Below are 12,027 nucleotides of genomic sequence, written 5' to 3' on the forward strand. Positions count from 1 at the left end.
TATAGAGTGAGCTATTCAGTGAACCTTAATAGAGCATGCATACAATTGAAGGAAAAACAAAGGATTGTAACATGGGAACCCAAAAATACAAACACGAGATAATTGAAAGGCTTTGATGATGCAGACACAGGATGCAAACCGGTCTAGAAGCTATCTGTAGAAACCCACAGCTACCCTTCATTAATGGAATATAACCTTGGGACTAAGCAAAAGTGGGTTTGAGTATAAAAAAACAAGAATCCAACCTATATAAAACGTATACAGTAAAACTTGGATATAACAGAGAGAGTGATCAGTGAATAAAGAGCAAGTGATGCAGCAGTAGTAGCTAGACCGCATGAATCTTTTCCCATATAAATTGCACGGAGTGTGTGGTTTCATATTCCACCCCTGAGGTTTGGTTGTAATGAGGATACAAGAAACTTGAAAGGTTAAAAATGAATTTGATAAGTTAAGAATTGGCACACTAGAAAACTAAAACACAACAAAACAAAAAATTTGTTCACTGATAATTTGGGGTCTCCATTAGTGGAAAAAAACACATACACATACAAAAACATTATATACATTAAACTTCATACAAACTTTGAACAACCATGCACTGAGCTCCCAAACAACAGGACGTATGGGAAATACTGTAATGACATAGGTAAGGTGTAGTTACTTAATTTACGTGAAAGAAACTCAAAATCCACTTATGTACACACATACAAGCAAGACACCTAAAGTCAATTTTCAACCATGACTGAAAGAGATTTACAGAGCATAACGTGGTTTTCCTTCTCATACCCCTTATATAATTTTAATATGATCCCAGCAATCTAAAAATTAGATTGATGTTTAAGGTCATATTCAGTCCTTGAATCAAAGTCAGTTGGAATTCTTTGATTAAGGGCCATATGATGTGATGGCAAGGGGATTCTGAACAGGCTGGCAACAACACCTTATTCAACAAAACAGTGACCAGTGGGATTGGCTAAATCTTCCTCGTTCTGACTGAATAAAGACCCTTCTACCAAAACATAAGCCCTCTTCCAAATTGTTTTCATCAAATTTGCCTAACTCTAATACACATACAACAGAGCACTCTTTAATATCCTGGATAAAATACACAACCAGATGGAAAAAAAAGTAATTTGCATTGCCGTCCATGGAATAATATGACTTCATTGGATGCAGGCTATAAACTATGCTAATTTGGCCCATAATACAGTCTTGAAGATGAGATTCTAGTGCATCTCAATCAATTACAGACTTTAGAGGACATTGGTTTGAAGAAATCATAGCCTGTCTATATGAAGGCAGGCTGAAAGCACTTTAACTGATGACTAGCACCCACAAAAGCATTAAAGCTTTTTGCTCTTGAAACACTTGACAAGATTTGCCTCTTGATATTTATGGCTCTAATATCTCTAAACACTGTCTCTATAAAACCTGTGCCTGACTTTTTAAAAGCAGGGTTTTATGTCATCCCTTTCACAAATACACAAAGATTAAGTTCTTCTGCCCATGTCCTTGCTGTTGTGTCAGGACTACACAGCTGGCTGTGCAGTTTGGAATAAAAACCCCTGTGATACAGAGCTTAATAGAATTTTAGTTTAAGAGCTGGTGTTTGAATGAATAATTTTTAGAGTCACTGATTTGAGAAATGGTTTACAAGTCTGGGGATGAAAGCTTTCTAATCTGACCTTTAGAACAGAATTTTCACTGGGATTTCTACTTTACTGAGAAAAAAAAAAGTTGTAGATGTAAACATCTTGTCATTCTCCCAGCCTGCCTCCCCTCTGGAAAATAATTCAGGTTGGACTTTATTACTGTAGGCATTAACATTGCTCTGCCTGTTTTACCAAACCACCAGGTCCCGTTTGGACTTCCAGACCTTTACATTCCCTGTTTTTCCTGAACAGAAATGGGTAGCGTTTTCACAAGATGCAAAAATTCTCAGATAAGCCTTTGCTGTAGGGACATGAGATGTGTACTTGGAGGACTCCCAATCCTGAACTGAAACCACACATTTGTACAGGAGGCACGCTGCCTCCTGCTAGGGAGAATGGCTCTGTGAATAGCCACGCTGGCGATTACAGAAGGAAATATCTGGTGTTTGGATGTACGTGTTCATCAGCCTCTCCCACAGCTCCCAGGGCTACACACTAGACCAGATTTGAGCTTCTCCCACTCCTTCCTGGAAGGGAGATCTGCCAGCAGTGGGGCTGCCCGCAGGAGAGGGCACAAAACAAGGACACCCAGCCCCTGCCCTGCAGCAGCCTGCCCGTGTGCTCTGAAAAGAGATGCTGCAGAGACTTTTATTTAAGAACATGGACCAGCCCCACTGAAGTCAAACGTCTGTTTAAGTCTGCAGGAGACAAGTAAAATATGAAGAGCCAGCAAGAAAAACAGAATGAAATACGTGCCAGCCAACAGCTTGTTTTCCTCCCCAGCCCTCCCCGCCCTGCCTGTCACTCAGATCTCTGACCTATGCATCATCTTGGACTTTGACATCTCTATCTGGGTTCTCATATTGAGACTGTGTTTAAATCTTGCCAAGTCTTTCTGACCACCATCTATCACAGACTGATTTGTCTATCCGCATGGCTACAATTTCTCCTCGGGCTTTTACCTTGCATCTCAACGACTGCGAGAGCTCTTCCTGCAGCTTTACAAGTGCCGCTGGCCAAAACACAGCTGCACAAGTCACGGATGCCCGCGCAGCGCTTGGACCGTTTCCTCCTCCATCACATCACGCCTGAGCTGCTTGTCCTCCCTGGGACGGCTCCTCGTGGCACGCTGCGGCCTCAGCACCTTGCTGGGATTTCATCTTTTCCCCTGAATAGGCAACAGTACAGCCCCAGTGCTTTTTAACCTTCTTTTATGCCACTCATCATACTGAACAGAGGCTCTTATAAATATCTGCAAGCTGTCCAAGCTGTCCACTGTTCTCTTCTCAAATAAAATTACTCTTTGCTATGATGTTACCAAAAAATAAAAAATAAAAAAACACCTCCTTGACTTTACGTTCCTTTTAATAAAAACTGCCTGTTTACTATCCTTCTACAGGAAGTATTTCAAACATTCATTTTGAAGAAAGCCTTCTGCTTGAGTCAAAATGCTGAGGACTTAGAAAATTTTATTACTTTAATCTGGAAAACCTGCGCAGATATTTTCCCTTGGGTTAACTTGAACAGAATTAGTTTACTGCTAGATTTTTTTTTTTTTTTTTTAGCAAAACAATGCAATATTTGCACATGCTCTTCCAGCACAGATTCTGCAATAGCCATCAGAACTGCCATCAGCGGCAGGCAGGAGATACTGCACAGCCCCCTTGAGCTTGGTAACTGAGCGCTAACACAGCAGACACCTTGTGTGCTCCCTACTGGACCGTGCTGTGCTGTGCCTTCTTACTTTGTGCAGCTAAATGAATGCAAATACAGACCCCTAAATAATGCAAAATAATATGACACAAGCTTGCTGATCTTGAAGCTTCCCTTTACTTGATAGAAACACAAACAAAAAAAATTACCCTGTAGAGATTCTGGTCTTCAGAGGTTACACGGTTGCTCAGGTTGCCTGTGAGAAGATACATTATTATGCCAGGCAGCACTACTTAGAGAAGAGAGATTTTTTCATTCTGTTCATCTCTCACTTCTAATGAATTATGAGATGGCAGTCACATTTGCTGCAGACAGGAAAACTAACAGGAGAATTTTTGACAAACATATTTAAAGCTCCACTGTTCTTTGAATGCCAACACTGACTCCCTGATTTTATTTTACACAAGGAAAATGGGAAAGAAAAAAACACAATGAAAAGCAGCCTCTAGACTAAAACTGTTTGACATTGGCCTTGCATCTCATCAGCAGAAACAAGCTTTCTTGCAGTGATGGGGTCCACCTTTGGGTACAGGCTGTGCCTAGGGATCCTGGAACTGCTATTTTGCATCGATACAGAATTAGTAGAGATCAAAATAAGGATCATAATTATTTCTTCAAAATATGTAAATAAATAAATAAACATTGTTTAATTTGACAGATGAGGAGTTTTAGATCCAAAAGTGGAGACAATACTAGAAGTCATTTTAATAATTAAGAATATTACAAAGACCTCTTAGTTTCTTTGCATGTACTTATACAGCTGCTTACTTGGCTTACGCCTCATTATATTGCCCAGAAAACAAAGGTTCACTGACCCAACATACTTCTAAGTTTTGCAATGGAGAGAGAGAGAAGGTGGCGACTACTCCTCCTGGAGACTATGCCCAGATCTCACCATTGTGTGATAGAAGAATGGCTCCTGTGGCTGCGCATGCAAAATCAGGAGCATCAGTGCAGGCAGAGAGTCCAGCTCTGCTCTGGCTTTTTAAGACTACATTACAGGCAAGGTCGTTATGGGATTCTTAATGAAAATTTTAAGATATTAACATTTGAAGGAAATATCCTGATCAACTCTAATAAATATCTACAAGTCATGAGGGGAAGACTTTAAAATGTACAGGTTTCAGTTGGCTATATACCATCTTATCTTTTCAAGAAAGTATGGTTCAGTCTCACCAGATAACCAAGATCCCTGCAGGGTCAATGCACTCGTAAGGATACTGCTTTATATTGACATTTGCATTTTGAAGCTATTTCATCTATTGTCAAAATAGTAATTTAAATTTACGATTTATTTTCCTCTGTAATTTATGCATCTTTCTAGCTGTCATCAGAACAAACCAACTGGATATCAATGATTTGCAGAGGTGAGGCTGTACTCAGTGAAGATAGCTGGGCTACAGTCTGAAGTTATGCCAAAAGGAAACTCTAATAATATCTACATAACTATTCAGCTGTTCCTACCCTTTTATTTAAGGAAAAAAATATTAAAAAATAGAAAAATATTCTGTAAATATAGCCCCATTCAGAGGATTAATACAGCTGCTAGGGATACATTAATATTCACAGCTTCCTATAGTAGTGGCTCTTAGCCTTTTAAAAAGAGGCCAGATTTCAGGTGACTTCCACTGTTTCTGTAAGAATCCAATGGTAAAGAACCAAAGGGTCCATGACCACTTTGTTGCTTACACAGGTAACTTGTAAGGGCTTCAAGAGGGAGAGCGAGACCAGGGGATTTTGCTGATAAATGGAGCAGTATCAGGTCCTGCACAAAGCCGAGGGGAGAGAAGGAAAAGAAAGACCAAGTCCTGATCTCCCCTTAAGCTTTCTGTAGGAGCTCTGCATTTTTCTTTATGACCTACGTATCAAGGCCATAAAGAGAACGGTGGTATTAAGTTAAAAGGTGAAAAGTCGATGGGACTGATTAAGCCTCAGGTCAACAGATCTTCAAATGCAGAAATATCTATTTGATTTAAAAGTTAAATTGCCCCAACTATCTGTGCTAAGAACCTGAATACTCACTGTTTTATTCAGAACTTCAGAGAAAATGAGAAATCTCTCTTATTTCCTTCCAGGCCCAGCCTGAGTTTTTCATAGCATGATTTAGCAAAGATAATCTTCTCAAGATTAGAGAGTTCAGGTAACAGCAAATCTTTCTGCAGGGTAACCTTCACATCACCGGACCATGCCAAACTGCGATCAAAGCCAGGTCCACATTCAGTTTCAACAAATGACTACGTCTACATTTGTTCCTTAGAGATCCAGCCCCTAGGTATCTGGATAAATATAGACTTAGAATGTACGGTATTGCTTATTTTACATATTAAAGGTAAAATTAATAAACATTGAGAGGGATGGAAGAGACCTATTGCTTGTGCCTTGCGCCCTGAATTTCTAAACCAGAGGAAACCCCAGGCTGTGAGCAAGCTGGGACTGAAGGTGCTGGGGGCGAGGTGTCCCCGTGGGACAGGGCTCTTGCTCTGTGCCCCACTGCCTGCAGCAGCACTATGCATGGTGCAGCCAGGATCGCACTCCCAGAAGAGCTGTGAAGCCTGGCAAGAAAGCCAGCTTTGAGAGAAGGTGTGCTGATTATTTACAAATGCCCTGCCACTGTTTTAAGTAATCATGTATTCATCTTATTTATAACCCTCGGGTAGAAACATAGCTGAGAGGAATCCTATGTTCTATGGCAAGGGCCCTTCTATCACAGATTAAAGTAAAGTAGGTTATATCTCTATCCTCACTTACGTACTCCCTGTTGGTCCTATTCATCATCAAAAAAAAAAAAAAAAAAAAGGAAAGAAAGAAAAAAACACAAAGAAGAAAATCTTATCCGTGGCTTAACCTAGTTTTCTGTCCCATCGGAGACTGTGTGGCAAAGGTGTGGAGGTGGTGAGCTGATTCTCTGATGGCAGTAGCCGCACTTCACACAGCTGAGTTTGGGTTTTAGCAAAGAAACATTTGTGCACGTACAATAACTCAAATTGATTTACTTGTTTCCGTGTTAAAGAGCACTGTGTGTCACACCAAACCCAGCCCTAGAAGCCCATGCACTACTGGTGCACAAGTTTGGATAAGACCTTTATTGATACAAATGCTATTTTTCCTTGAAAACAAGCAAACAAACTAACAAAAAAAAAAAACAACAAAAAAAACAGAGGAGGAACCAGGGATTATTTACCTGTATGCAAGAAGAGACACTCTTGAGCCAGATTTCTCATACCTAGCTCCCAGATGCTAATTGTCTATACAATTATATTATACCTGCATTATACCTTTGCAGAAGCGGGGATTATATTTTTGCTGCATTAACCTTTGTAATTATATTTTTGCTGCAGTATACCTTTGCAGAAAGGGGGACACCAGAAATAGCTTGTGCCTGTGCTCTTAGAAGCTGCAGCCTTACAGCTTCATTTGGGTAAGGGTGCGTGCTAGAAGGTGGGGATGGTCATCACATCACAGCCACACTGGTGGGACTGGGGCAGCCCGGGGAGATGGGTGTCTCTGGCACAGAAGTAAACCTGCAAGCTCTGAAATGATGTTTTACCGGTGGAGTTTCAGGAGCTACAAAACTACCGTTCCTTTTGGAAGGGTGAGAAGCTAAAGGAAAACTCTCTTACCATAGAATCTGTACCAAAGCAGATTTATTTATTGGACCCAGAACTAAAAAAAGTATCAGGAGGAACTTAAAGTGAATAGGAGGCAGCACCCAGACTAAAAATCCAACCTGTGGGAGGAGGCACGGACCTGAAGCCAAGGCTCCAAACAAGCACAGAAATACCTGTGCCAGGAGTGCATGCTCACTGCCCCAGCTGTGGTCTGACACTGGAGAAAACAACCCGCACCCCATTCTTCTTCATTTCCAGGAGGTTTAAAGCACATCGTGCTTTCTCAACGCTCAGATATTAATAACGACTGTGGAAATGATTTAATTTGGGTGCCAAATGCCTCATTCAGCTGAGCAGAAGTGCATCAATTCATTGATCAATCAATGCAATTGTTGCTGCATTTGTTTGTTTAGCCAGGAAAACGCAGATACTTTGGTGGTTTTCTGAATATGTTTTCCTTATTAATTGTTCTTGAAAGAATTACTTCATTGATCATTTAATCTTCAAAAAGAAAATGAATGCACTTCAGGGCAATAAGAGGGTACAACAGTAAAGAATTTGAGCAGCAATTATAATTTGTTTCTTAGCAACTAATAGCAAAAATTATGGGATTTGCTTGGGTGCAAGATATAACAGGAATTATTCCAGCAATGGGAATACGGAAAAAAAAATCCTTTTCAGTGTAATGTTGGGAGTAATTTTCTTTTTCTACCGTCATAACGAAATTATTTTGGGATGGTAGGTCAAAGCCCCAAAGTATTCTCATTACAACTGCATTATTATTGTATTTTCTGCTACCGTTTGCACTGCACAGTGCTGAGTCCTATCTGCTAATTCATGCATAACAATTATTTCCACAGAAACACTTCTATAAAACAAATCCCTTCAATAAAGTGGGGGGAGAAACAGTTTTCAGAAACAATAGTTTGATTCCCTGCAGTTAAAGATGTACTCAGGGCAACAAAGAAAGTTAAAGCTTTTAGAAACGATTTGAACAATTCAAGAGAAAAATGCATAAAAAGGCAGCACTGGGCTTGCTGCCCCGTCAGCACTCGGGGATGGCCACCTTCAGGTCCGTCCCTCCAGGCACAGGGTAATCTTCAAACGCAGTGGAACAGCTTGAACTAAATTCCACACACAAACTCAGCCTTCTTGCTGGACCCGGAGGAGATGGCTGCTCCCTTTCCATGCTGTCTCTCTCCTCTTTCTGCAGCCCAGGGAAAACCCTGCACCTGTGTGCTGCTGCTGGTCCAGGCCAGCACCCCCAGGGCAGGACTCAGCTGGCTGCTCCCCCATCCTGGGGTCTCATTTCTGCTAATCTCCCACCCATGCAATAATATTTTACCAGCTGCAGAAAATAGCTGCTACATTAGGGTGAACCTGTTAAGTTACAGGATTAAAGAAAACTCCAAATCAGTAAATTCTTTGGAATAAAACCTCAGGTTCTATTAACATTTAAAATACGAAGTCCTATCAAGCAAGTTTCAACAAAATGTCTGTCCCGACTGTGAAAAAAAAAAAAAAAAGACTTTCAGAAAATTTGTTTGCAAGCTCCATTTCCAGCTAAGCTGAGAAGCAGTTCCTGTTTTCCTTCCCTAAGTGGAACAGGGATGGATACCAGGCAGGTCACAAGCCACATGGAACTGGCAGTTTTCCATGGTCATTGACACACGGTGGTAGGTCAGGGACTTTTGCAAAGAAATTTCTGGTGGGAAGACACTGTGACTTGGTGTCCCAAAAGCACACTCCTTCAGACAGCTCTCACATTCAGAGGCCAACAGAAGCAGGGAGGAATGGACTTGAAAGCCCTTAGGCCACTACCTGCACAGTGCATGGAGCATGCGTGTCCTCCAGACAATCGGTAGTAGCTGCTCAGCAGGTAAAATGGGCAAAGGTGGAGTGCAGCAAAATAAATGAAATGAACAAATTAAATCTTATTGAGTATTCCTTTGCCCAGTCTTCCAAATACATACGTCTGGTCTGCAAACACTGTGTAGAACAAGCTCAGGGAAGGCATTGATGCTGCCTCACATTGGGATGGCCAAATCTTGCAGCCTTTCCCAGTACTCTATTTGTGAGTTTGTTTCTACGTAGATGTGGGCACAAATGCAACCTTCAGCACCTGTGTGCACTAATGTTCCATTTTGTAAATTATTTCTGAGTCAGGAGAAATAATTTGGCAGGGACATTCACTGGGAGCACGTCCTGCCCACCACATGCTGCTCTGCGTGGGGCTGCACCAGGCTCCTGCCCACAGCTAAGAGCTGCTCAGCACCTTCAAGCCGTGCCAGAGCAAATGAGGAACAACAACTTGCCCATTCATCACTTTCTGAGAGGTATGGTCCAACTCTGGTGCCACTAAAAATCAATACAAGTTTTATCTTCAACTTAAACGGAAGCAGGATCTGGGCCATAGTAAACAACTTTAATCATGTGTCTGAACAAGTGGGTACGTCTCTGAAATGCAGCCTGAGAGCTGCACTTCTTCCCAGGCATAACTTCCTATTGATTTCAGTGTTATTTCCAAACAGAAACCACTGTACAATGAATAAAATTGTCAAGCTAAGTTCCATACCCTAAAATAAAAAGCACATAATTTAATCTAGTTCAGCTGTGTTTTCATATATCATTTTGGAAAAGCCGTTATTAGAATCCATACTCAGAGTATAAAGCCTTTTTTTTAAAAAAAATATTTATTTTATTATTTTTTTTTTTTATTTGGTGATAACCTCTGCTGGTATAAGCACAGCATTTAGGGTATCATTAATCGATATTCTGTTACCGTGGCAAAGCAGATTCCTCCCTTTCTGAAAATATGCTGAATTTCAGATGCATCTAACATAGGAGGAAAAAAAAAAAAGAACAAATTTGAAATGTAAATGATATATCACAAAGCAAGTACTGGAGGAAAATATTAGCACTTTTATCGTAATGAGTTTGTAACCTAAATACATATTTCAGGGATTAAATTGGTGACCCTCTCTGACCTGCACAGGAGGTTGAATAGCTGGATCACAGTTTAATCTTCAGCGAAGACGCCAGAGAAGAATAATATAGCACATGAAGAACGAACGAACATATATTAATGATGCCCCAGGACTGAGAATTTAACCCCCTGAGAGAAGAAAAAGACAAATCTCAAACCCCCAGACACCAGTCTCAGAAGAACCTGCAGTAACTTTCCTCAGAAACAAAACTGAGAAAACAAAAATCACACAGCACATGGGTCAGGCTGGAAAATAACAGCTCACTCGGATGAATGGGGAAGCTACGGACTGGTAAAACACAGTCGTGAGTCTCTAACGAAATGTTTTTCCAGAGCTAAACCATAACATGCAACAAAACGAGGATTACAAGACCCCATCTTCAGTCCTGGAGCCAAAGGTGGGGCAGAGCCTGCATGTGCTGCCACAGGCTTTCAGCAGATCCAGGTGATGCACAAGGGGGCAAATTCAGAGAAAATAACTTGTTAAAAGGGAAAAGTCCAGAGAGAGCAAACAGGCTCTCTGAGGGCAAACAGGCTTAGCAGAGCTGTGCAGTGGCTAGAAAGGGGCTTCCCCACACACATTATTATAGGTTGTTCCACCCAGAACCTACAAAAGGCAATGCAAAAATAGTAATATTTGCAATAAAAACACTCAGGGGCAAGCAGCACTCCTGCATCCTGATGTCTTGGATGTCAAGGCTGAAAAACAAGCATTACTAACACACATGCCTAATTTTATTGGTTCTTAGAGGCAGAGCTTTTGGAATATGCTCTGCATATTTCATAATTCAGCTAATTCTGGCTGCAGTCCCTTTGATTACACACCTTAAAATGTCTAAGCTGTTTTGTGAAAGCATAGAACCTAGTCTGATAAATGCCATTTTATTTTTAATTTAATCCAAATGTTTCTAATCTGATTATACAGTTTTAGTAATGTAAAATAAATTTCAGGAATTGAAAATTTGTTGAGGTTTGCCATCATTATTTTAACTAGAAAAGAATAAGCTTTGTTTTTGAATTCAATCTTAATTAAGAATCAGTCAAACCCAATTTGTTTTTGGTCATCTAGAAAACCTGCAAGATTATTGCCAGATGTACCATTCATCAAGACAGATAAATTAATCAGAATTTAATAAACGTTCTGTATCTGAAGCAAAGTTAAAATGTTGAAGGTTGATTTTCTTTTCCCCTCTTTCCCCGCCCCCCCCAGGATCCTCTGTGTTTACAAGCTCCTAGTTAATTAGTTCATTTAAACATGCAAGGAAATTAATGTATTGCCACTGAGTCTTAATGTATTGCCACTGAGTCACACAACATCAGGATCCTCTCTCCTGGTTCCCCATCCTGGACTTTGAAACCAATGACCAGTGTCTACAGAGCTGGAACTTGGTACCTGGCTTGTCCTTACATGACTGACTTTTTTTTTTTTTAAGAGTATGATCCCAGCCAAAGGGGTGCTGAAGTGCTTAGCTCTAAATGATGATGCTTCAAAAGCTTGCCCTGATAGCCAGCAGAAGGCCACAATGAGTAAGAGGGGACATTCCAAGAAAATGTAGTCTCTCGAGATGTAGACCAAGGTGGTATTTATGAAGCAATCACCTTGACATACTGAAATCTGGAGTTACCAGACTGGTATTGAGGAGGCTGTTCATTACCCATCCACAGTGAAAATGCATCTTCAGTCATGGACAAACACAAGCAGGTCAAAAGCAAACTGACAATATATTGTAAATTATGCGTGGAAATGGAGGACTTGACTTTATGCACAGTAATATTTCTTGTTACAAATCACCTTTCTGTATTGTGTGAAGCTGGCATTTATTGGCATCTTTATCCTTTTATTTGGATTTGGTGCCTTTTTTTTTCTTTTTTTCAGATGGAACACACAAGCTTCTCTTACTAGTTCATCAAAAGCATCTTTGGGATTAAACTCAACACCCAGCTCCCCACCACTGATGTCTTTATGTCTGTGAGGGCGTGCCTTGATCTCCTGAACTCTGAGCACGGATATTCCATAGTAGGTCCTGCTGTAACTACTGAGCTGCTGTGTACGCCCCTCCCACGA

At 40.7% G+C, this 12,027-nt stretch overlaps 1 protein-coding gene across 5 annotated transcripts in view; it reads right to left on the bottom strand.

Annotated features, from left to right (window-relative positions):
* The window catches only part of LOC101793345 (contactin-4), a 295,254-nt gene that overhangs the window by 103,648 nt on the left and 179,579 nt on the right, over positions 1-12,027 (bottom strand). The window lies entirely within an intron of this gene.

The sequence above is a fragment of the Anas platyrhynchos genome, chromosome 13, assembly GCF_047663525.1.
Source record: "Anas platyrhynchos isolate ZD024472 breed Pekin duck chromosome 13, IASCAAS_PekinDuck_T2T, whole genome shotgun sequence".
In the NCBI taxonomy this organism is placed as follows: Eukaryota; Metazoa; Chordata; class Aves; order Anseriformes; family Anatidae; genus Anas; species Anas platyrhynchos.